The sequence below is a fragment of the Diplotaxodon limnothrissa genome, linkage group LG7 (assembly GCF_057381915.1).
Source record: "Diplotaxodon limnothrissa isolate DT_005_m linkage group LG7, D_limnothrissa_male_GT1.1, whole genome shotgun sequence".
Taxonomy (NCBI): Eukaryota; Metazoa; Chordata; class Actinopteri; order Cichliformes; family Cichlidae; genus Diplotaxodon; species Diplotaxodon limnothrissa.
This window is the reverse complement of record NC_140602.1, coordinates 20,929,043-20,955,471: the sequence shown is the minus strand read 5'-3', so window position 1 is coordinate 20,955,471 and position 26,429 is coordinate 20,929,043. Positions and strand designations below refer to the sequence as shown.

At 41.3% G+C, this 26,429-nt stretch overlaps 1 protein-coding gene across 1 annotated transcript in view; it reads left to right on the top strand.

Annotated features, from left to right (window-relative positions):
* The window catches only part of peak1 (pseudopodium-enriched atypical kinase 1), a 121,851-nt gene that overhangs the window by 50,506 nt on the left and 44,916 nt on the right, over nucleotides 1-26,429 (top strand). Inside the window, exon 3 of the mRNA XM_085359425.1 lies at nucleotides 18,896-18,972. The gene's annotated coding sequence lies outside the window, so the exon portion shown is untranslated. The remainder of the gene's footprint in view (nucleotides 1-18,895; nucleotides 18,973-26,429) is intronic.

The window sequence follows — 26,429 nt, the reverse complement described above, 5'->3', positions numbered from 1 at the left end:
TACATCACTGCCTCACCAAATCCCATCAAATCATGACTCTGGAATGTCAGAAATTGCCAAAAAAATAAATAAGAGAGATTATGAGATTCAGTCCACCCTTTCTTCTATACGCTCAAGAGAAACATGTACACATAACTAACAGAGCCAAGCCATGCCTTAGCCCCTCCCTCTTTTTTCCCTGAAATTATTGATTGATAGCTAAACCTTGTTATTCACTGTGCTGTTAAAATAGACTTTATGATCCAACAACTCAATAAAAAAAAAACTGATTTATTCAGGGGGTGGGTAAGTTGTCATTGAGAAAAAGAATGTGTCATGGCTCACATCCATCACCTCTTTTATTGCTGCAACACAACATGTAAAAATGAAGTCATTATAGTGACAAATCTGTGATCGCTTGAGTCTTTCCGTCTGGAAACTGGGCAGCTGATGGTGAAGGACAGAGCGATGGATGATCCAGTTTTGCCCCCCCCCCCCCCCCCCCCCCTCTTCAGTCTCTCTGATAAACGCACACAAACATGAAGATATATGAGGATGACGAAGCGGGAGATGTGCAAACTTGCGAGGGTGGTGATGAAAAACAGCTGTTAGGGAAGGACGGTGTTTGCGTGTGAATACACACATGACAGCAATATTTATGCAAGTAGCAGCTCCTCACATACAAACACAATGTTCGCATATGAAAGGCGGTAAACCTTAATGGCAGGTTGGCCATACATATAATGGTGTCTAACCACAGGCATTTTTCTTGGAAACCGTTTAACATCAAATATGCTCACAGGCTGGTTTACAGGACTTTGCAAAAGTCTTGAACCACTCCTTCTTTCTTAATATTTCAATTTGAAAACAGGATTTACTGAAACGTGCAAACAAAAATGGAAATGCAGCATATAAGGTGAAACAGACTTTGTACAATTCAAACATGTTGGAAAATCAATATTTGGTAGAACCACCCTTATACTTCAATACAGTCCAAACTCTCTTTGACAAGCTTTCTTGTAGTTTCTAAAGGTAGTCTTCAGGAAAAGTTTTTCCGACTTCTTGAAGGATATCCCAGAGCTCTTCTTTGGATGTTGGCTCCCGCTTGTGCGGCTCCCTGTCGAGATGATCCCACAATGCTAGTAACTGCTACCTGCTAGAAACAAAGTGCCTAAAGATGCCATTTAAAAATGGTTCATTACCGAGTTGCCTGTTATACATAGAGACAACACTGGTTTCATCCCGAGAATAAGGTGCCTTTTTTATGTTTGAATGATTCATAGGGTAAAGTTAAGTTGCTCAAAATATTTAAAAAAAAAAAACATGGAAAAAGAGAGAAGAAGCAGTCAATGTCCAAAGAAAAATAGACTTTCAGAAAGCCTCGAGAACTATTGCTCAGAAGCACTTTAGCAAATGACAAAGTCTGGCTCCTCGGAAGGAAAATGTAAAGAAATGAGGTGTTCCTTAAAACTTATACTATAAAGTATTTTAGAGTATAACAGTTAGATTCAAGAGTCACTCGATATTCTGAACTTGGGAGTACATCTGCTTTAAAATATAGAAACAAAAAAATCCAGCATATTAGAACTTTGTTGTTTTAGTTTCTGTAACATTTGAAAGAAAAGGAAAAAAGGAGGTTATTGGAAGCTTTATACAGTAAAGGCAGGTCAGATTCCCTTACAAGTATTAATCGAACAAGCATTCGTCAGGATGACATTTGATGACCCCCCTTGTACCTATAATGATAAAATGGCCAAAGACAACTTCTGATGGAAACTCAGTCATTTTATTTAATAAACAGGCCTGAAATGTGATAGAAGCACTCTGTGTTTGAACACGTTCAGAAAAAACCTTCAAAAGTTACTCCTAGTAGGCTTTCAAGGGATAATGAGTGCCGTTATCGGCTACAATGAAGAGCAATTGGAAAAAATATATATATCACCAAGTGTTATCTTAGCCATATTTTAGTTCTTAGATCAGCAATACTTTCTTAGAGATATCTTTAATCTAATGCATGAGATAGAGGAGCGTCAGTGACCTTAAAGGCTTCAAAGGCCTCCTGCTCGATTCAGATTTTTTTTTTCTCCTTTTTTTCTTCTTTTTTTGTGAGAGTGGTTAATTACTGACAACTCTGTGGCTCAATTTCATTTATAATCTTCTGTCCTACTGGCTCCATTCCTGGCTTTATCATTTTGTTTTTTATTTGCCTTCTCTGCACACCATTACTTCAGCGATCAACCTTTGAAATAAAGCCTAAGAATTGCCAAGGCTGAGTTTTACTTGGGTTTCCTCCTTTCCACTTTCAGTTTTAATATTTACGGATTATTAATCTCATGATAAAGTGCATGCCATAAAGTACATATTTCAGTGACAGCTTAAATCCTATCCACACTGTAACCCATTGTAAAAATGTCTACAGCTGTTCTAATTTCATAAAATACGTTCCAGTTTTTGTCTCTCTTTACGAACAATGCCCTTGTTGGTCCTTAGATTGATCTAAAAATTCACCCTGGCCCTTGAATATAAAAGGCATAAGGTCCAGATGTGAGCACAGATGATGGGTCCCTGTAGACCTCACCACATCAGCTGCCAACTGCACTGACATCTGCATGCAGAGTACCTTTTGTGGTCAATAGGAAATGGCCTCTTTAAGCTAAATTAGTAGCGCTGTGCCATTGAGACTAAACACTGGAAAAAGCTGGTAGGAAACTCTCTCTTACAAACATCATATAAATGGTGAGGAACGTTCAGTCAGAATTCTCAGCTGTTTTTGCTTTTAAAACAGTCATAGCGTCCATTTTATTTAAACTGTCTTGCAAGTCTCACAAAAATGAGTTACTGTGGAGGCAGCACTGCAAACTAGGGATTTGGGCGATGGAATATACTGATGGGTTGGGACTCTTGAGTCGCTGACGTGTTGATGGCCGTGCTGAAGACTTCCCATTCTTTTGACAATATTTGACTTGGCAAGGAACGTTGAAGTAAAAGCAACTGGTTACCTTGTCACAACCCCTAAAGAGAAACCAGTGGTAACATGATCTTAGCGTGGGTGTTTGCTTTTTGCTGATTGAGTAGACATTTTGTGTATTACTTGAAGATTTAGGGGAGTTCACTGCGCTGAGGCGGGGTCAGTGGTTATGGCCTTGCAAAGTTGAATAATTGGAGAAAATTGAGGCATAATTTTTTTTTGCTTTTCGCTGTATTTTGCAGTGGGTGCATTGGTTAATTTCATCAGCCAGAGGTCTGACACATGTTCAGTTTTACAGTTTTCCATTACTCAAGGCATGCCATGGTACTTTGGAGGAACGTTGTTAGGCCGAGGAGCCATGCTGATGCATTTCTTTGAGTTATGACAGATTTTCTTTATTATGATTGAATGTGAGAAAAACTGAAACATGTTCTTAGCATTTATTTTTCTTAAAGCTTCTCAGACTGTTTATCACCTGCTTTATACACTATAAAGAGAGTTTCTTTAAAAATATAGATATTATTTTTAAATGTTATGCAATGGTGTGCTGGTTTAACCCACTTGAAATTGAATTGCACTGTATGTAGCCTGTAAACTAAAATGAGTTTGACACCCCTGTCATAGCTGTCGGGTGGATAATCGCTTTTCTGGACCTAGAAATGAATTTTCAAATAAAAGCATGCAGATATTGTATGTCATGTATATATCAAGTTTGAGGTTTTTGCCAAAGGGCCTGATGTACTTAAGGCTACTGCTTGTGAGGAAATGGGTTTCAAGTTTGACTTCGAATAATTATCCATAGCTTTGAATCATCAGAAGTTATTTTATTTTTAGTCAATGTAAGGAAGACACTTTGCTATAGTTTTACTGCAAGTAATATAACAAAAAAAAGTTGCTCATACTTTGGCAGAACATTTTTAGTAGGCTTCTGAAACCTTGGGACACAGTTGCTGTCCTACCTCTGTACTCTAATCCACCGATGAAATATAAACTTGGTAAGAAAATAAATCTTATCCTGTTGCAAAGCCTTTTTTTCCCCTTAAATTGTGCCATATTTGGAACGAAAATGCATTTATGGGTTGAGCAGCAGAGTTGAGTATGTGGGTAGCACTCATGAAAAACTTGCCAAATCTTCTCTGCCAATCCCAAACAGCTTATTATGCTACCGACTCTTGTTCTGAGCTCCTGGTGCCCCAGGTGCTGCTAATCAGGTGCCTGTGAGCATGGGCCGTACTACAGCTGTCAGTTGGTGTCTGCTCCAGGCATGTCATGCTATGATCTAGACAGGGCCTGTGCCACAGGAAAACTTCAAGCTGATTATCTGCCAAACCAAGTTGTTTTGTTGGCGTAAGTCCTAGTACCGTCTCCAAGTTCCATATAGGATCCTGTCAGACAAAGTGCATGTCCTAAGAATGAGACATCAGAAAAGGACAGTTTCCTCACCCTGTCAGCATGTAGGAATCTGCCACAACTGCCCTTCACTGTCAGTCCCATTTGCGGTGGTGTCGGCAAACTAAAAACATGAAGGGAAGTTATGCTCAGCAACGAGTCCAGATTCTGCCTACAGCAGCCGGATCATAGGATCAAAGTTTAGAGAAGACGCAGAGACCATTATGCTCATTCCTGCACTGATAGGGTGACAGTTTTTGGTGGAGGCAGCGTGATCGTGTGTTGACCAAGCTGGTAACCAGCATGAGGAGGTGGTGCCAGGCTGTTGTGGCTATGTATGGTTCTTCCACATGCTGCTGAGGCTTGCGTTTGTTAAATACATAAACTATAAATTGCCAGTGTTTCTTCAGGCTCCAATCTAATAAACACTAAAGAAATAGTCAAACACCGATTCCCTCACTTTTTGTCCTAAGTTCTTTTTGTTCGTTGTTATTTTGTTTCAATATGGCTTATTTAACTGACCTATTAATACATTTTATAGAAACTGAGGCGACTGGAGGTCGCCAAATTCTCAGGACACTGAAAAGTCGTACTCTTCTGCGTTACTGATTTCCTTCACTGGTTCATGTCTTTTAATATTTTATAGTACTTGTTTAGAGTGGGGAGATCACTTTCACAGTCTAGACTCATTCACTATACAAACCGTTTGGCTACTGAAACGTCTATCACATTTGTAAAACAGACCAGAGGTTGCCTATGAAGGAATCAATATCAATGTGGGGGGAAGATGACAGCTGCTCGACTCTGTCCCTGCCTGCAAAATGTAAAGGTTAAGAGGCATCATGAATTTGATAGGCCTCTTTGGGAATTCAACTCTGCTGGGAGGATCCAGCTCAGCCTCATTCTCTAATTTCTTCCCTTTTTTTTTTATCATCTTCCTGAACAACATGAGGAGTTCTTTGCTGGCCTGGAAAACGGGACCGTTGGGGACTGAATATGAATTACTTCTTCAAAGAAAAGGGGGAAAGGCCAAGTCTATCTTGCCTCTAGCTGTCATCCTCTTCATTTTTTTTTACCCTACACATTTTTTCTATTTTCCACCTTCTCTTCTTTAAATGTAAAAAGCCAAGCTGATTACATTCTTACTGTCATATGTGTGTCCTCTCTTTTTCCTCTACCAGTCTCCTTTTCTCTGCCTCTCTTCTGTTCTGTTTTGGCTCCCACATCATAACCCCCCCATACCTCTTCCCTCCCTCGCTCCTCACATTACGCTCCAGCTTTTCCTCTCTGCGTCCCTCCCTTCTCTCTCATTCATACACTGGCTTCATCTCTGCTCCATTAGTTATGCAGCTCTCTCTCCCTCTCACTCGTCTGCTCATCCACTGACCGGATAAATACCACTGCTTTGTAAGTAGTTCTCAGTTTTTCTTGTTGTTGGTGTTGTTCACTCCCAACTCTCTCCTCTTCACATCCTCCAAGGCTTCAGCAACTGTTGCTGTCTGTTCAGAATGGCAGAGGCTTGCTAGCATGCTGATGTGCTCAGAAACACAGATGGACAGGGTGATCCACAGAGGAGGGTGAGCAAAGGGACAGATCAGATGAAGTAAAGGCAGGGAGCCAGAGTGCGCATCATTACCGTCTCCCGTCTTGAGTGTCAAGCTTTTGGAAAAAAAGAGAGTTTGGGTGCTTGACCAAACTCTTCCTCTAATTAAGCAAGGAAGTGTGGCTTTGGACAAGCTGGGTCACATTTTAATGAGAGCTCTTTATACACTGGAATAGCTGCAGCCTTCTTAGTTGCACAATGAGACCGTTTCAGTGTCTCATTGCTGTTCTGCTTTACATTTTTCTGTTCATGTAACGTAAGCTTTACAAGTCAAAAATTAAGGTTAATGTTCTGCTTCCTGATATTTTTTGTCTGATCCGTATGAGTGTTGAATTTATCTTGTAAAATTGATTTTAATATTAGTGCCAATATACTGATCGCAAACAAATTTCAGTAATTAATTAAATAATTCAAATTAAAGTGCATGAGCTTTTTGCTCCTTGGGTCCCCTCCTCTTTATTTATCAGAGTGCTCTGCTGTCTGCTTGGGAGTGGCATCCGTAGTAAAAGTTTTTTTTTTTTCTTTAGCATGAATGAAGTTTTAATGAAACTTTAAATAAAAAGCCAGCATTCTGTTGAAGTGGAGAAATGACTGATTCAATAACCGTTTGCTCAAATGTGAAGAATAAAAGTACTTGCTCAGCTGTGTTTGGAGGAGAGTCATGATGCTAATTCTGTCTGATTGATGTTTGTTTGGTGGTTTATTGGTCACTATTTTTGCTCTATGTGTATTGGATAATCACAGTCCTCCTCTAGCAGATTTCTTTCTATTAAGGAAGAAATCTGTGTCTTAGCTGATGTTGCACAGCCTGACCCCAAAGAAATGTAATTTTGTTTATAATTCAGTCCACATCCCTGTGCACAGTTCTAGACTCTTTATATCTTTACATATATTTTAATGGGCAGTGACTCTGCATTACAAGTTATTCAACCTCAAAATTTTCATCTGGCTCGCAGGTGAATTAAAGGCTAATGTTATATATGATGTGACTGTCAAGATTGAGCAGAGGAAGCTTCCTTTATTTTATAACATGAAAGCACTTTATCTGCACAAGATGGAAATTTACTGTCAAACTCCTTTTGTCACCAGTAACAGGACGAATCAAAAAGAAGTATTGCAAATTGAAGCCAGTATAATAAGAACATTAAACACTGCTCATAATAATACTGCATGTGTGCTTAAGATTACTATTAAGGATTATTAAGGAACATGATTAATGTTCCTTAATAATCAAGAGGTGTTTTAAATGGTGCTGAAATGTGCATTTCTTCATATCATGTATTGCATTGCATGCAGTGTCAGATTAGTTTGGAGTGTGGAGCTAACCTTAGCAGTGCTAGCACCAGCAGCCCATGTTTCTTCTTGCATAACTGTCATCTGCATACTTTTCCATCGAAATCATTTACAGCTTCCTGCCAGAGAAAAGTTCAGTTGTTTGTCATGGCTGGGTAACTGTCTGGTGGCATTATAATATTTTTAAAATAACCTCCAATTGTTGCCCTTTAATTTAATTTTTCTAATTTTATTAGGGGGGGGGTTTACTTTAGCCTATAACAACAGACCTAAACCGACACCTAAATAACTCATTTTTAAGAGGCTAACAAAGGCAAAGTGGCTAAAACTAAAGCTATCCACAGCTCAGGGCAAGCCACAGCCATGGTTTGAGCAAAGGATCTCAGACTTTAGGAAGAAAATTATAGAGATGAGTGAAAAGCAGAAAAGGGTCCAATGTCCTGTTATCTGGTGAATTTATAAACATTAAAGAAACAGAAAAAAAATGTGGTGATGGTGATGTTGACGTGTTGACTTTGGGTGGTGGTAACGTGAGAAATTTGTATGAGATTAAACTGACCTCAAACAGCAAAGGCATTTTGTAATACACTCCCATGTCCTTTGGTTGGAGCTTACATCAGGACTGTGGCCCACAGCGTGTCTTTAAACTGTACACAAACTGTTCAGAGAAGAAACAGTTAACTGGTATTATGCCTGTAATAAAATTGCTAGCACTGACCTGTAGTTTGACGTTAGCTGAGCTGCTGTGGGAACAGCTCTATGCTATGGTACATTAGAACAGCCCATCCAACCAATCCAACTGGCTGGAGGCGCTGCAGGAAGTGTAGGAGAAACTTTCTCAGGGGTGAATTGACAGCTGGAATGCCAAAGGTCTGCAAGCCTGTAATTGCTCCAAATGAGCAATTTGGGGACACCAAAGCTTAAAGGAGAAAATCAGTCATAAACTTTGCTTTGTATTAACTATATTTTCTACTCAATTTGCAAGTCATTTGATGAATAAAACTACAGAAGACAAAGTTTACTTGGGGGAACAAAGAGTAGTGAAATGTTCCGGGTGACCCTTTTCTGTGTGTGGAGATTTCCACAAATACTCAAGTTGCGTTTTGATAGTTATGTGCTAAAACACTGCACGTATAATCGACGTGAGTAATGGTTTGCACATGGACTGCTACAATATTGAGAAATTGATGATGAACACATTCTCCTGCTTGCTGGATCTGGACTGTGAAATAAATCTAGTAGTCTTTGACCTGATGAGCCTTCCAGTTTTGAGGTCATCTTGATATGCGCACATCCAGGGCAAAACAGTCTAAATACTTATTTTTATTTGTAAAAAAATCATACAGAATGATTTCAGACTCAAAAAAACCAAACTTCAGTGATTTTAACTCCCACCCAAAGTCTTGCCTTGAGCCATCTCGAGCTGTGCCAGTGCTTTTCAGTGAGCGCTAGCCAACAAGGAGGGTTTTTTTTTCTTTCTTTCTGCTGTGTCAAGTGCTGCCATGCTCTTTAAGAAGACCAGATCAGAAATTCTTTGAGCATCAGCTGATGGCAGAAAATCAGTCATTATCTTCAGGAGAACAGCTGAGCTGCATAATGATCTCTAAACACTGAGGTTTTATTCATAAAATCCACATGTTTATCTTGAGCGATTCTTTTTAGACAACTTTTGAAAGGGAGCCAGTCTGAAAAGATTAGGATTTTTCACAGAAACTGTCATATTGAGAGTTCCAGACCTTCCTTTCTTCAAGCTGCAGTCTTGAGAAATACTTTTTGTTACTTATTCAACGGTTAAAGGCCAGTCAGTAGCAAATCAAATCACTTTTTATTGTCACATCACATGTGCAGGCACACTGGCACAGCACATGCGAGTGAAATTCTTGTGTGCGAGCCCCACAAGCAACAGAGATGTGCAAACACAACAACACAAACGAGCAAAATACAAGAATGGCCAACCTGAAACTAATAAATATATGTACAATATATAATAGTGTATGCATTTCTGGATGTGTATACTAAATATTTTCCTACGTGTGTGTGTGTGTGTGTGTGTGTACACATTTTTACAAATTAAATAGTAAAAAAATAAAATAATAATAATAATAATAATAATAATAATAATAATAATAAAATATATAAAATATACAGAGTTGAATATGTGCAAAACAAGTGGCATTTATATACAGTGTGGAGTGCATAATGTTGAAGTTCCAGTAGTGAAGCTGAGGTGTCTATGACGTGTTCAGCAGTCTGATGGCCTGATGGAAGAAGCTGTCTCTCAGTCTGCTGGTACGGGACCGGATGCTGCAGAACCTCCTTCCTGATGGAAGTAGTCTGAACAGTTTATGGCTGGGGTGACTGGAGTCCTTGATGATCCTCCCCGCTTTCCACAGGCACCGCTTTCAAGATGGCGGCGCACGTAGTTGCAGCAGCTCAGTGTTCTACCGATCGATGCTATGTTTGGATAATTTTGTACGCCTTATGTTTGTTTTTGTGTTCTACCAGCCAAGCGAATAACATCTATAGCCGACATGATCTCCTCAAGATTGGAGTAAGCTACCGCGAGAGCGTGACTAGCAAATTTGTCCGCTTACACAAGATACCGGTGGAAATAGCGAGGAGTCCGGGCTCCCCATGGATTGTTATCCCTTCGGGGTGGAGACGCAGGCGGCATCGAGAGAGAAGGAGACGGCGAGGCTGCAGGGCCGGCGCGCTAGCCAGGCTACGGAGGCAGCCACTCAAACCACCGCTCCCCAGCCTATTCATCACAAATGCCAGATCCCTCGCGAACAAGTTGGACGAATTGAGATTGCAAATAGCAGCGAATAACTTCATCAAAGACTCATGCATCCTTCTTATCACTGAATCCTGGCTACATCAATCCATTCCAGACTCTGCTATTGAGCTAGCAGGCTATACCACACAGCGACATGACCGAACAGTGGACTCCGGTAAGCGCAAAGGAGGGGGGCTCTGTATGTATGTGAACAACAGCTGGTGTACCAACACAGTGATAATAGACCGTCACTGTTCACCGGACATTGAATATCTGACTGTTAAATGCAGGCCCATCTACCTACCTAGGGAGTTCACCGTTGTCATAATAACAGCTGTTTACATACCACCAGATGCTAATGCTAACTCTGCGATCGCACTCCTGCATACAAACATCAATAATAAACAGAGCACTTACCCTGACGCTGTACATATCGTAGCAGGGGACTTCAATCACGCAGACTTAAAAAAAGCAATCCCCAAATTCCACCAGCACGTCAAGTGTGCCACTAGGGGTGACAAGATTCTGGACAAAGTTTATTCCAACATCAAAATGGGCTACAGGGCCAGACCTTTGCCACATCTGGGTCAGTCTGACCACTTGTCACTGTTTCTAATCCCTGCATATGCCCCCCTCAAGAAAACTGCTCTTACATCACAAAGAATATTACCATATGGCCAGAGGGTGCCTCTCAGCAGCTGCAGGACTGTTTTGACAGGACTAACTGGGATATCTTTGAACATCAGGACTTGGAAATGTTCACAGACGGTGTCCTCTGCTATATAAAACACTGCATAGACACTGTTACAGCAGTCAAACGGATCCGGGCTTATCCCAACCAAAAGCCCTGGATGACCCGGGAGGTCAGGCAGCTGCTGAAGGAGAGGAACATTGCGTTCAGGTCTGGCAACAGGGATTACTACACCACAGCCCGATCCAACCTGAAGAGAGGCATCAGAGAGGCAAAGGGGGACTATAGGAGGAGGATCGAGGACCATTTGAAGAGTAATACCAGCCGGCAGGTGTGGCAAGGCATCCAGCACCTAACCAACTATAAGATCAATCTCGGAGCTGCGGACGGTGACCTGGAGCTGGCAGAGGAGCTGAATATCTTCTTTGCCCGCTTTGAGACCAGGGTACCGGAGGTATTGGAGCCACAGCAGCAACACGCCACCCATAGCAGCACCACCCTCACCCTGGAAGAGCACGAGGTGAGGCGCATGCTGCAGGCTGTTAACCCGAGGAAGGCGGCGGGTCCTGATGGTGTGCCAGGTCGAATATTGAGGGATTGTGCAGGACAGCTGGCTGGGATCTTCACCAGGATTTTCAACAAATCCCTCGCACAGGCGACTGTCCCACTCTGCCTGAAGTCCTCCACCATAGTCCCCTTGCCTAAGAAGCCCCACATCACCGGCCTGAATGACTACAGACCGGTGGCACTCACCCCAGTGGTAATGAAATGCTTTGAGAAGCTGGTCCGCAGACACATCACAGCAGCCCTGCCCCGCAGCCTGGATCCACACCAGTTTGCCTACAGAGCAAACCGATCCACGGAAGACGCTGTAGCCACAGCACTCCATGCTGCATTAACTCACCTGGAAGAGCATGGTAGCTATGTGCGGATGCTCTTCGTGGATTACTGCTCAGCTTTTAACACCATCCTTCCACACAAACTGGTGGCCAAGCTACAAGACCTGGGGCTTCCATACAGCACCTGCATGTGGATCAATAGCTTCCTCTCGGGCCGTAGACAGAGAGTCAGAGTTGGCCATCACACATCCTCAGCCCTGAGTCTCAGCACTGGCTCACCCCAGGGCTGTGTGCTCAGTCCACTGCTCTACTCTCTCTACACACACGACTGCACTCCTCGCCACCACAGCAACATCTTTGTGAAATTTGCAGATGACACCACAGTGGTGGGGCTCATTTCCAAGGGAGACGAGTCTACGTACAGAGACGAGGTGGAGCAGCTGACGTCATGGTGTAAGGCCAATAACCTCCTCCTCAACACTTCAAAAACCAAAGAACTCATAATAGACTTCAGAAGGAAAAAGGCAGAGATCCAACCACTATTCATAAATGGGGACTGTGTAGAAAGGGTGGCAAGCTTCCGCTTCCTGGGAGTCAATATAGAGGAGAACCTTTCCTGGAGTGTGAACACCTCCGAGCTGCTGAAAAAGGCCCAACAGAGACTGTACTTCCTGAGAATTCTCAGGAGGAATAACATCACACAGAGACTGCTGGTGTCCTTCTACAGAGCCACCATTGAGAGTGTTCTAACTTACTGCATATGCATCTGGTACACTAGCTGCACAGGGGCTCCGAGGAAAGCACTCCAAGGGATCATTAACACCGCCCAAAAGATCACTGGCTGCCCTCTCCCCACACTGGAAGTTCTACACAACGCCCACTGTTTTAAAAAGGCCCAAAACATCATAAAAGACACCTCACATCCTGGCCACTCCCTGTTCGAACTGTTGCCCTCAGGCAGACGGTACAGGGCAATCAGAGCAAGGACTAATAGACTCAAACACAGCTGTTATCCAACTGCAATAACACATCTGAATACTACAAAAAAAATGTCCATCACGCCACTCTTGTGTTAATCTATGCACGGTCTGAAGCATGTGTGTGGGAATGTATGTGAATGTTTTACTGTTATATCTTATTAGTATTTTAAGTATTCTATCTATTTTATTTATTGAATTTTATTGTTTTATTTATATTTTGATATTGCTAGGGATGATGCAATGATCGGGGACCATTCTTAATTTCGTTGTTCTCATGACAATGACAATAAAGTTTCTGATTCTGATTCTGATGTCTTGGAGGGAGGGAAGCTCACCTCCAATTATCCGTTCAGAGCACCGCACTACTCGCTGGAGAGCTTTGCAGTTGTAGGCGGTGCTGTTGCCATACCAGGTGGTGATGCATCCAGTGAGGATGCTCTCAATGGCACAGTGATAGAAGGTCCTGAGGATGCGGGGGCTCATGCCAAATCTTTTCAGTCTCCTGAGAAAGAAGAGGCGCTGCTGCGCCTTCTTCACTGTTTTGTTTGTGTGTACTGACCACGTAAGATCCTCAGCCAGGTGTACGCCAAGGAACCGGAAGCTGCTCACTCTCTCCACAGCAGCGCCGTTGATGGTGATGGGGGTGTGTACTTCTCTGCACCTCCGGAAGTCCACTATCAACTCCTTTGTCTTTGCGACGTTGAGGGTGAGATGGTTGTCTTGACACCAGTGGGTCAGGGCGCTGACCTCCTCCCTGTAAGCCGTCTCATCACCGTTGGTGATAAGACCCACCACTGTAGTGTCGTCCGCAAACTTCACAATGATGTTGGAGCTGTTAGTGGCTGTGCAGTCGTAGGTGTAGAGTGAGTACAGGAGAGGGCTCAGTACACACCCCTGTGGAGCACCAGTGTTCAGTGTGATGGGGGATGAGGTGATGCTGCCCAGTCTGACCACCTGGCGTCTGTCAGACAGGAAGCTAAGGATCCAGCTGCAGAGGGAGCTGCTCAGTCCTAGATCCTGCAGTTTCCTGTCCAGCTTCGAGGGAACGATGGTATTGAATGCTGAGCTGTAATCTACAAACAGCATCCTCACATACGTGTCTCTCTTCTCCAGGTGTGACAGGGCAGTGTGTAGTGTCAGGGCTATGGCATCATCAGTGGACCTGTTGTGGCGGTATGCAAACTGTAGAGGGTCCAGTGAGTCGGGTAGTGCAGAGCAGATGAAGTCCCTGACCAGCTTCTCGAAGCATTTGCTTACGATGGGGGTCAGGGCTACAGGTCGCCAGTCGTTCAATGAGGAGATGGTGGAGGATTTGGGTACAGGGACGATGGTGGCCATTTTGAAGCAGGCTGGGACTACAGACAGAGAGAGGGAAAGGTTGAAGATGTGCGTGAACACTCCAGCCAGCTGAGCCGCGCATGACCTGAGGACGCGGCCGGGAATCCCGTCCGGACCAGTAGCTTTGCGTGCGTTCACCTTCCTGAAGCACTTCCGCACATCCTCCTCAGACACAGTGTGCGCACTGACGTCATCCGCGGTGCGCACACTGTCCGGTCTCATGGTGTTTGCTGTGTCGAATCTAGCGTAGAATACGTTTAGATCCTCACACAGAGAGGCCGTGGTCTGCGGTGTGCTGGTTTTCCCTCTAAAGTCTGTGATCGTGTTTAGTCCCTGCCACATACTCCGAGGGTTGTCAAACTGTTGTTCCACCCTGTCCCTGTACTCACGTTTGGCTGCTTTGATCGTCTTCCGGAGTTGGTAATGTGCGTGTTTGTAGTCCGATGTGTTCGCGGAGGCAAAGGCGGTGCTCTGTGCCGCGCGAACATCTCCGTTAATCCAGGGTTTTTGATTTGGGAAGGATTTAACTGTTCTGGATGGGACGACATCTTCCACGCATTTCCTGATAAATCCGCAGACTGAGTCTGTGTACTCATCAATGTCTCTGGCGGCCACGTGAAACATTTCCCAGTCCGCGTGATCAAAACAGTCCCGCAGCGCAGACTCCGATTGGTCCGTCCAACAGTGCACCGCCCTCCGGGTTGGAGCTTCCTGTTTCAGCTTCTGCCTGTAGGCGGGCAGGAGCAGGATGGAGCAGTGATCTGATTGGCCGAATGGGGCGCGGGGGAGGGCTTTGTACGCATCCCGGAAAGAGGTGTAACAGTGGTCGAGTTGCCGGTTTCCACGTGTGTTGAAAAGGATGTGTTGATGGAGTTTTGGTGAGACTTTCTTCAGGTTTCCCTTATTAAAGTCTCCGGCTGTGATAAACGCTGCCTCTGGGTGTGCGGTTTCCTCGCTGCTGATCGCGCTGTACAGTTCCCTGAGTGCACGGTCAGTGTCGGCTTGTGGGGGAATGTAAACAGCCGTAATAATCACTGCTGTAAATTCCCTCGGTAGCCAGAATGGCCGGCACTTAATCATCAGGTACTCCAGGTCCGGTGAGCAGAAGGATTTGACCGGGTGCACGTTCGCATAATCACACCAGCTGTTGTTGATCATGAAACACACACCACCGCCTCTGCTTTTCCCAGTAAGATCCTGTGACCTGTCCGCGCGGTGCACAGAGAACCCCGGCAGTTGTATTGCGGAGTCCGGTACTTTGTCCGATAGCCAGGTTTCTGTGAGGCAGATCACGCAGCAGTCCCGCATCTCTCGCTGGAATGAGATCCGTGCCCGAAGCTCGCACAGCTTGTTCTCCAGAGACTGCATATTAGCCAGTAATAAACTGGGTAACGGTGGTCTGTAAGTGCGCCGTCTCAGTCGAACCAGAACGCCAGATCTTCTCCCTCTGCGTCGGCGTTTGCGGCCTCCAGGGCCAGAGAACAAAGGCGTCTCAGGTGAGATGAATGGGGGGTCTGCAAACGGAGCGTCCGTGTTGCAAAACTTGAACTCCGGAAAGTTATAAGAAAGACCGTCTTTTATGTCCAGTAAGGTTTGTCGGTCGTACACAAGGAGACAAGTGCTGCTTGTGAAAAAATAAAGGAAAAGTAAAATTAAACACAGAAGAAAGCCGTTGCTTGGGGGAGCTCGCGACGAGGCTGCCATACTCGGCGCCATCTTGATGCAGACATCTTACAAGAAAGATCTGTGAATGTAACCAAAAACTGTTCTGACAGGTTTCAGTAATTGCTTGTACACTGGTTGCGCTAATTATTTGGTGTGTCTTTGACATTGTAATAAGATCTGTGAAAACATTTGAGGAAAAACACAAATACCGTTGGGTTTTCTTACATGATTGATATGAGAACTCTTAATTTTTTTTTAGCTCTAGCTCACTTACTATGTTACCATTCACCTAAATAGGGAATAGCACTGGCTGTTCACTGTGGGGATCTGCTCAAGACCAGTCAGCCCTGTCGCTCAAGATGCAGAGTAACTTGTGGATAGTTGTTATGGAAATATAGGCAACATAGAGCCGGATGACAGAACGAAAGAGTAAAGATGATACCGGGGACCATACAATGCTTTATACTGACTGTTCACATGACTGAATCTGCTAGCCGGACTGACCTGCGTGTTTAGTGTCAGTTGCAAATTTCTCAGCCCGTGTGGCGTCAACTGTGCCGCTAAGCTCAGGATTTAAGTGGCGACTTGTCTGTGGTGTTCCACTGAGCCATGTTGTTGTGTAAAAGCTTCCTGTGTTTCTTTGTACTCAACCACAGACTTATACTATATTGAACACACCATATTTAAGAAAAACACAGGCCTTACATTTTAATGCAGGCTTATGTCGCAATCCCTTAAATTAAGTGGAGCATAACCATCAAACCTAGCAGTTTTGTACTTTAGTTTCTAGTGTTGTTGTTTGGGATATTTTCTTAACAAAACGAGTGCGCTGGTTCATAAGGCTCTGTTGAAATGTGATTGAGCAAGACAGAAGAGTTGACAGTTGTCATCATGTTGTGCCAAAATTGATTACCCTCTTACGCCTTAATCCCAGCTTCATGGCACAGTTGAGATTAAATAATTTAAGCACTTTTTTTAATCTTGCTGCCAACATATATATTGTTGTCCTGCTGATTTTTAGTGGTTCAGATGGGACCCGTAGCCCAGCCTCGCTGCAGACAGTGTTGATGAGAGTGAGTCAGCAAACTCTGCTTTCAGAACTTGATTGTAGGCTCAAAAAGGTGAAGGGGATCTGGGCGGTCAGGTAAAAAAAACCCACTATGTTCTGTGCCAGATATATCCGAGTCTGATTAACTGAGAATCTTTTGACCTGTCAGCAAATAATTTGTTGATGCCTTTGTCCAGTGGTGACGCAGGAGAAGTTTAACAGCATGTTGGATATAAAAACAAGCAACAGTCATATGAGCATATGAGATGCTCAATATGTACTACTATGCAAAAATCTAGAGGGCCATCTTCCGCTACTTTCCTGTGAGTCATTGAAATATAAAAGAGACCCAGACTTCAAGGCATCAACCAGTGTTGTATGTTTAGACACTTTGTTACCGACTGCCTGTTACAAAAACCAACAATTTGTTCCCGTTTCTTTTGTTAAAATGACAAAAATTACTAAATGAATTCCCAAACAGATGAATTCCCAAGCAGCTATTAACTATAAACTTGGCATATCTTGACAAGCCAAACACGCTGCCAATGCAGTAAAACACTATCTGGATAGAAAAACTCACAGTGGAACACTATCAGTCATGGATTGGGCTCCCCAGAGCCCGGACGTCAATATTATTGAAGACGTGCGGGATCGTGTGGCTAGAGAACAGAACAAAAGGCAGCCAACATCCAAAGAAGAGCTTTAAATGTCTTTCCGAAAGCCTGGAGATTTATTGAAATTTCTTCTTTTACTGGACTGTCTCTAGCTGTTTTACATGCAGACATGACATAACTGATTGGCTGCTGGCTGACCCAAAATTCATGGGATTGACTGAAAGTTGAATCCCTGCAAATTCCATCTGTTTTGTTTTTCTATTTTACTTACCAGACTAATTGCAGTCATCTGGTCTATCTCCAGTAATGCAGTCAGTACCAGAGACGGCGTAACACAAGGGAGAAAAAGACCACAAAAAGTAGTAAACAAACAAAAGTAGTTGTGACCAAGTCTTTTCTAAAACCATAGAAATGAGTCTGCTGGATTATTTAATTTGACATCCTGACTGGTAATGGGCAGAAATATGTGAACCACATTTCAACTCCCAGACCCATGCAGCAGTTTGGGTCGTAACTTTTGGGCTTTTTTTCCTAACAAGTGAGCAAACTGAAGTTTGCCAGTGTCTTTTGTTGTACTAGACCTCATAGTAGAAACAATTCAGAGGTTTCTGCAGTTATGATTCTGGAAAAACATCTAAGTTCAAAGTAGTGTGACCTCAAAGGTTTGCCTCTGATACCAAACATGTATGCTAGCAGTTTTTTCACAGCATAACATCTGAGGATATTTTCTCCATCTTGTCTCCTCATTCAATTTTTGACAGATCTTTTTTTTTCCATTGTAAAGTGAATAAATGAACAAAAAAAGCGGAGCCCCTGAGATGACTGCTGTTATTTTTATCCTCCTAAAAGAGACGCATTGTCCTCGGATGAATTGGTGCAGAGCGGTTTATAGTGATTGAATTCTTAATACGGGGGGATGCTTTTGCATTATTTTCCTAAATTTTCCTTAGTCGCATAGCAACAAATAGTACAGCCACATATATTGCACCTAATACAACACCTTGAACAGATTGTACAGTTAAATAGGGGCGTTAGAATGAAGAAATGGAGGTATCATATTCAGTTCAAGGTGCGTGGAGAAAGGAAAAAGTATGTAAGAGTTTTATTGTAAACTACATAAATAATCATAACAGTGAAAAATGATTCCACAATTTTTATATTTTGATGAACTTGTACATGCATGTTGAAGCGCTTACAAAGTCAAGTACATACAGTATATCTGTAAAACCCCAGTAAAACAGGTTAGCTTAATGCCAACAACATACTTTTTTGTACTGTTTAACAAGAAGATTGATTGAAAAGTGTTCGTCCAACTGTAGGATAAACACGAGAGACTGATGCTAAGAACAAGCCATCGGGGCGACTTGAAACTCAAATGAGTTGATATTCACTGTGTTTTCTTCATTTGTTTAATAGATTGTCGTCTATGGCTTTTGGATGACTTTGCCTGGGTGATCAGTGTACCAGTAAATCTGATATCTGCTCTGTTACACTGCCAGAACAATGACTTGCTCTGAAAATGAGCCTCAATGTTTAGAGATCTGCTTTAGGCAAAGCAACAAAATGCTCTCTCCCCTTCTTTTCCTCCATCTTTGTTTGACTTTGTCTGTCTTCCCTTCCCGTCGCCCACCCCTTATTATTCCCTTCGTCACACTGTCGTGCATTTTGTTTATCTTGTCCTTCTCTGCCTTCTGTGTCTCTGTCATCTGCAGGTTCCAGCAGTAGCTGTTCTCTGCTTCACCAACTGGGACTCCATGGCTGGCAGTGGTGCTGCTTGATTCATTGCACTGTGAGTTTGCGTCTGGTTTGTCTGAGAATGAGTGTGTTGGTCTGTTTGTCTCTCTGTGTTTTTCTCATGCACTTTTCTTGGTTGTTAGGTGAGCCCATACAGAATAATACACTTTAACTCATCAAAAACCAAAGTCGTCTCGACTTGTCCTTTGTAGTGTGTGCCTCTCCAGTGTTTTATTTGCGGTTCTGTTTTGTCACTTCTTCAAGTCGATACCCAAAGAGTCTGATTTCTCCCCACGGATTGAAGTCTTTCTGTGATTCGTCTCTTATTTTTCTTTCACCGTTTTGCTATTTCTGTTCCCTGTGCTGCATTTGTACTGAAATACTGTCTCTCTTCAAAGCAGAAACTGTATACACGCTGCCACTGTTCACCACTTGATGACTTACTGGTTGTCATATTACAGCTCCTAGCATTGCAGTTTGCCTATTAGTGCAATACTCTATCCATATTATGGCATGTAAGATATCTATAACAGCTACTGTAGCACTTTTTCCTTTCATAACTGGCTTTGTGAAAACTGACCTGAATAACTGAAGTAGCAGCCAATGCGCGCAGTGGAATATTAGATTATTGGAATCATGTATAGGAAGTGAAGGCATATAGATCGTCTCGGGGCATACTTGAAGATGCAAATACTCTGCTTTAATAACTCATGTATGCTGTTTTTCCCCCCTGTGGTAAATTAAATCTCCTAGTAAAAAGTACTTAAAATATAGCCATCACCTCCTCCGCCTATATAAATTCAGAAGCCATGAATGCAGCAGTATTTTTTTTATCTTTGGCTTTAGTGCTAGACACACTTTTTCAATTAGTCTGGTGTTGGATGGGAGATGAGCTTACTTTTTCCTTTCAGTACCACTCGTTTTTGCATTCATGCATCCGATTGCCTTTTAAATGGAGGAACATTGTGATAGTTTTGAATTGATTTGATAGTAAATTGATTGTATTTAATGTGTATATTGTTTAGGATGAGTTTGATACTTGCAGTAAAAATTAAATAGTGATTATCCGACAGCTCTGTGACATTATGTTTTGCACATATGTTTTGAAAAAGAACAATGAAAACTAGATTTCCTACAAAGTAAACATTAGATTTTATAGGGGTTATATATGTTAAATGTTAATTCCTGATTCACCCTCTCTTTCATTCATTCATTTGGTCTCAACATATTTTTCACAGCTGTACCTTTGCAAACACATGGGTATGTATTTCTTGTGCTTGGCACTAGAGCTCATCCGATAGATCTGCCGATTTTAGCTATTTGCTGACAAATGCCAGTACAGCTGATGAATGAACACCTAAAAAGAAAAATTAGGAGCTCATGTTGCTACTGTTGATGTTGTGTATTTTGCCCACCAGAGAGAACTTCCCTGCAACATGTGTTTGGAAAGCCATAAACATGACAACCAGGTGATCCGAACAGAGTCAGAGTAGCTGAGTAATCTATGACTTGTGGCAATAAAAATATTATCTTATTAAGGTCTCATAAAAATCTATTCATAACAACTGTTACGTGAGCTTAAAGATGGTAAAACACACAGAGTCTTTTGACCAACTGCAAATATCAAAAGGACGGGACTGATCAGGGAAATGCTGAAATTCAGAAACAGTGTTTTTCTTAGTAATCCATGCTGATCCAATTTTTTCTGCTAGTTAAAAGCCTTTTGTTGATGACTAACTTACCTTTGCTAACACTGTCATGTTTCCATATGTCTCAGTGCCAGCTGGATAAAAAGCAGCCATCTGTGCTGCTGTGTCTCAGCAGGTTTAGGTCCTGGTCTGTTTGCATGTGCCTCCATCTCCACAGCTCCCACCACAGATGTTACTGTTTGTGTGGATAATGACAATAGATACTTCATGTGCTGTACTTAACCTTTCACAAAGAACCACTAGTCCTATCTTCTCTGCAACACTTGCTTTTATTTGGTGCATTGTGCTGAGACCTTAAGGCTACATGCGCACTGTGTTGGGTCACTTTTCTTGAAACGAGGCATGGGCTTGAAGCCAAGTAAAATAACAAATATCCTCCCCATATTTTAGCAGGAAAAAGAAATCACAGTAAAAAAAAAATTCTCATAATTTTTGCTGTTGACCTTAATTCCTAAATCTGCTTAGAAAAAGTGAATCATGTGGCAAATGCAAAAATTCCAGTATTGCTGCTGAAATGACACTTTTTCCAAATCTCAGCTATGCCAAGGGGGAAAAGATACTGACTGGCTTTTGTTAATGAGACCCGTCAGGCTTAATTTCACACACTGCACCAATTCAAACTATCCGTGGCTGGTCGGAGGAAGCAAGGGGGAGGAAATGCTTGTTCAGGCGAAGGCAAAGGTGTTGTACAAAGCAAACACAGACTGTCTCTTTCAAAACTTTCCACTCATAGGGATCTTCTTGTCTTTTTCCTGTGTGCATTTTACCTGGACAAGTTAGTGGCGCAGGATGGCATTAGCCCTCTCTTGATGCCTCCGCCTTCTCCAGCATCCATTAGTTTCTGCTGCTGTTAGTTTGTTTTGCACTTGGCAGTTGAGAGCTGGGATGGTGTTATGTTCAGTTTAATTGGATGATGTGGTATTCTCTTCCAAGCTCTAGATGCCAGCATCATTTCTTGGCCCGTGCCTTATCACCATCCTCAAAGCTACAGAAAGAGATTATTGCTCACATTGCAAAAACCGAAGGTCTCTGTCCCCCAAAAGCTAGAAAATGTTGAAAATGATAAAATTGATCAGAGATATAGTTTCTCTTTTCTTTCTCTAACTTTTACTTTCCTGATTTTTTTTCTTTTAATTTATTTATTTTCTGCACCAATATCTGTCACCTCAAAAATACTCCTGGATTTCACACAACACATGAAAACAGCTGTGAGTGCTTTCTAAACTGAAGCCAGATTTTTGGATTAGCATAGCTGTTCTCCAGAGGACACAGTTAGCAGGCAGAGAAACAGACAAAAGCATGGTTAAATCATTAGTGAAATAAGCTTGGCCCCCATTACCATCAGCCTAACACAGTCCAAAACCACCATGGGAAGAGAGAGGGAGAATTTCTTCACTCAAAGAAACACAGTTTCTTTTTATTGATGGTAATTGGGAGCTGTTATCAAATCTGTCCCCCACTTCTCATTTCTCCCAGAGTTGAGCGCTGTAGAAGAAACAGGCGATTGTTCTTTGAAGAAAGTAGGACACATTTTTTCCAGGAGCTTCAGTTCTGTCTTGAGGCTGTTTCTGTCTCTTGGAGCTTCCTATATATTCAGCCTATACATGGAAATGCTTGTCCTCCAGAAAGACTAAAGCCTGGATAGGCAAGTTGTGCAAGAGTAACCATTTTTAATCAGTGCTGTATTTTACATACATGTAATGTATATATACTTTATCACATTGTGCAACTCTCATAGACAACATTTTTGCAAATGACATTGAAAATAAGACTGTAAGTGGACTCCTGATTAACGACATAAGTGACCATCTTCCAATTTTTACAATCTATGATAGGAATTACAAGATCAATAAAATGGACAGTAAAAAAGAGTACAGACGAGTAAGAACAGAAGAAAGAATGAATGCATTTAAAAAAGATTTATTGAAGGAAAACTGGGGTGAAGTATATCAGGAACAGGACGTTAATAGTGCTTATAATAAATTCTTTAGAATATTTACATTACTGTACAATACCAACTGTCCAATAAAGCAATATAGTAGGAAACAGAAATATATGGACTGTCCATGGATAACAAAAGGTCTGCAAAATGCATGTATAAAGAAAAATGCTCTATACAGAGAGTTCTTAAGAACGAGAACTAAAGATGCTGAAATCAGATACAAAAGATATAAAAATAGGTTAACTAATATACTTAGATTTAGTAAAAAGGAATACTATAAGAAGCAATTAGATATAAATAGAAATAATAATAAAAGATTATGGGAAATCCTGAACAGTGTTATAAAATGTGGGACTGGACAAAAGAACTATCCCAAGTATTTCATTTGTAATGACCATGAAGAATACAATATGGATGTTGTGGCAAATAGTCTCAATGAATTCTTTGTAACTGCTGGACCAAATTTAGCAAGAACAATCACTCATCCTGGGAAAGCACAGGAAAAACCCGATACACTGATTGACAGAAATCCATATTCTATGTTTCTCACAGCCGTTGATGAAAATGAAGTTCTTGAAATTGTCAAAAAATGTAAAAATCACAAATCTTTGGATTGTAATGATATTGATATGATAGTGGTTAAAAGAGTCATTGAGGCTATTATAAAACCATTTACATACATCTGTAATTTATCATTTCAAACTGGTCGATTTCCAGACAGAATGAAAATAGCAAAAGTTATACCTCTATACAAATCTGGAAACAAACACCATTTCACAAACTACAGGCCTGTCTCTTTACTACCTCAATTCTCAAAAGTTCTTGAAAAACTGTTTAAAAACAGACTGGAAAAATTTATAGATAAACATAAACTACTCACTGAGAGTCAGTACGGATTCCGATCAAGCAGATCAACGTCATCGGCACTATTAGATTCAATAGAATACATCACAAATTCCATAGACAAAAAGCAATATGTGGCTGGGTTATTCATAGACTTGACAAAGGCATTTGACACTATAGATCATGATATATTAATAAGAAAACTGGAACGTTATGGTGTCAGAGGGGTAGTTTTAGATTGGGTCCGGAGTTATTTAAGTGACAGAAAGCAGTTTGTGAAAATAAATGGTGGTTGCTCCTTATGTATGGACATTGCTTGTGGTGTACCCCAAGGGTCAGTTTTGGGTCCAAAATTCTTCAACTTGTACATTAACGACATCTGTAAAGTGTCCAAAGTATTAAAAATGGTTCTCTTTGCTGACGATACAAACATTTTTTGCTCTGGTGATGATCTGCAGAATTTATTGGAGGATATGACTAATGAAATAAGTAAAGTGAAGTTCTGGCTTGATAAAAACAAATTATCATTAAATTTGAATAAATCTAAACTTATGTTATTTGGAAATAGTAGTTTAAATACAAATGCAAAGATTCAAATAAATGGTGTTGATATTGAAAGAGTCAGTGAAAATAAATTTCTGGGGGTAATAATAGATGAAAAACTTAACTGGAGAGCTCACGTAAGATATATTCATTCCAAAGTATCACGAAGCATTGCAGTACTAAACAAGGCAAAACAGGTATTCGACAGAACATCACTTCATATTCTCTACTGTTCACTGGTTTCACCATACTTAAGCTATTGTGCAGAGGTCTGGGGCAATAACTATAAAACCACATTACATTCACTTTTTACTCTTCAAAAAAAAGCAATTCGAATCATCCACAATGCAGGTTATAGGGAACATACAAACTCACTATTTTTGCAGTCTGAAATATTGAAAATTGACGATATAGTGAAATTCCAAACAGCACAAATTCTATTCAAAGCAAAAAATAAAGAACTGCCAGGTAATATTCAGAGTATGTTTTTTTTGAAAGAAGGAAGTTATAATTTAAGGGGTTTTTGTAACTTCAAAACAATGAAGGTACGTACTACAAGAAAAGGCTTTTGTGTTTCTGTTCAAGGAGTGAAACTATGGAACAAACTGAATATGGAATTAAAGCAATGTCCAAACATAAAACTGTTCAAAAAGAGTTATAAAAATATGATCTTCTCGATCTATAAAGAAAAGGAAAATATTTAAATTAAGTGAATGTCTCTATTTAAAAACAAACAAACAAATTCATGATGTGATATTATAGTATAAAGTATATCAGAAATCTGTTCACTATTTTTATTACAAATTATATCAGTAAGGAAGCTGACTAAATATTCACTGATAATTTATGGGACAGGGGTGGGATTAAATAAGTGTATACTTCTTCCCACTCCCTTTCAACATGTAAATTAATCAGAATGTTTTTTTGTATGTAATTTGTATAGTATATTTTTTTTTCTCTCATTTCTTTTCTAAATGTACTTGTATATTGTTCACATGTTGAAATAAATTACCAATCAATCAATCAATCAATGTAAGCTTTTTTATATCTTCCTCCTTCTTTGTTAGTATTTTGCTGTATATACATTATTTGTCTCACACAATTGTATCACCAGAATATTTAGTAGTTATTATTAATTACTGTTTCTTTTAATGGGGATGCCACAGAAAGAGTTTAACAGATGTATTGTGTATAACATCTAGCTGCTTTTGAAAGCAGTTGAAAAGGACATACAGTACCCTCTAGAAGCTTTGATGGCATCCCTCATTTCTTTACATTTCTCTTCCAATGATTCAGTCGTTTTTATAATTTTTTGAAAGTGGTCTTGAGCAATAGCACCTGACTGTTCAGTGTTTTGTCTACACATAACAGGCAACTTCACAAAGAACCAGTTTGTATCCTTTGTTACTACCAGCCTGTCACTAAAATAGATTAATTCCCATTCCTGCTGTTTAATCTATGAAAAATGTCAGAGAACATAGTTTGACAGGTATAACACAGCATTTTTATGCCAACAAGGTGCCAAAGATTTACTGAAACTATCGAAAACTTGGTATATCTCGGCATACTGTGCAGTGTTTTGTTTTTTTTAAACTTAGGAAACTGAACAAGTGGACAGTAGAAGAAGTGCCAGGCCTAAAAAAGCCAGCTGCTGTTCAATGCAGCCTCAGAAGTGGCTGTTGAAATGAAAGCTTTACTGACCTGGTTTCGAAGTTTCTTACTAGTTTTAGAATTTTGTAGCAGAGTAATAGGACAGGAGGGAAGAGGCTGCATGACTTGGCTTTGAATCCTCAAGGTTTTTGCAGCACCAAGGTAATCCAGTGATAGTTGCTATGTAGCAGTGGTAACATCTGATGATAGCTATTTCGGCAGATTCTTATATGGGTTAAAATAGCACTGAATTTACTTCCACAGTGTAACTTGGTTTAACACTGTAAATTGAACCTGTCAATCACAGAACTTGCAGTGTCACTGCTTTGAAAGCCACCAATCACATTAAGCCCTTCTTCCTTTGGACTCTGCCCTCCAAGCTACCAAAAGTCAGATTGAGTCGAGCAAGCAGAATTCATCTTTGAGATTAGAGCCGCCTGCGTGAGCGTGAATCTGCCACAGCACCCCCTCGAATGTGTGATGCGTCTTTGTGCTGAGCTGTGTTGAGTTGTACGCGTGCAGATTGTTGAATTTGAATACCTGCAGCTGTGAAATGAATTGCTCATTATTGTGTTTTGTCTTCTGCGCCTATTTCGACACAAATAAGACTCCATAGTTGTGCTACTGCAAATGAGTTCACCTGCTAGCCAGGGAGGGGCTGTGTGGCTGCCTGTCTGCCTCTCACTACTCGCCTTGCCACAAAATGCTGCAACTATTGAAGGCACTTTTAGCAAGCATGTGTAAGTGTGATGTTACAGTCTTGAAGCCAAAAGAATTTGCTGTGATCCCAACAGATTGCTGTTCACCGCCCCCCCGCCCCCCCCC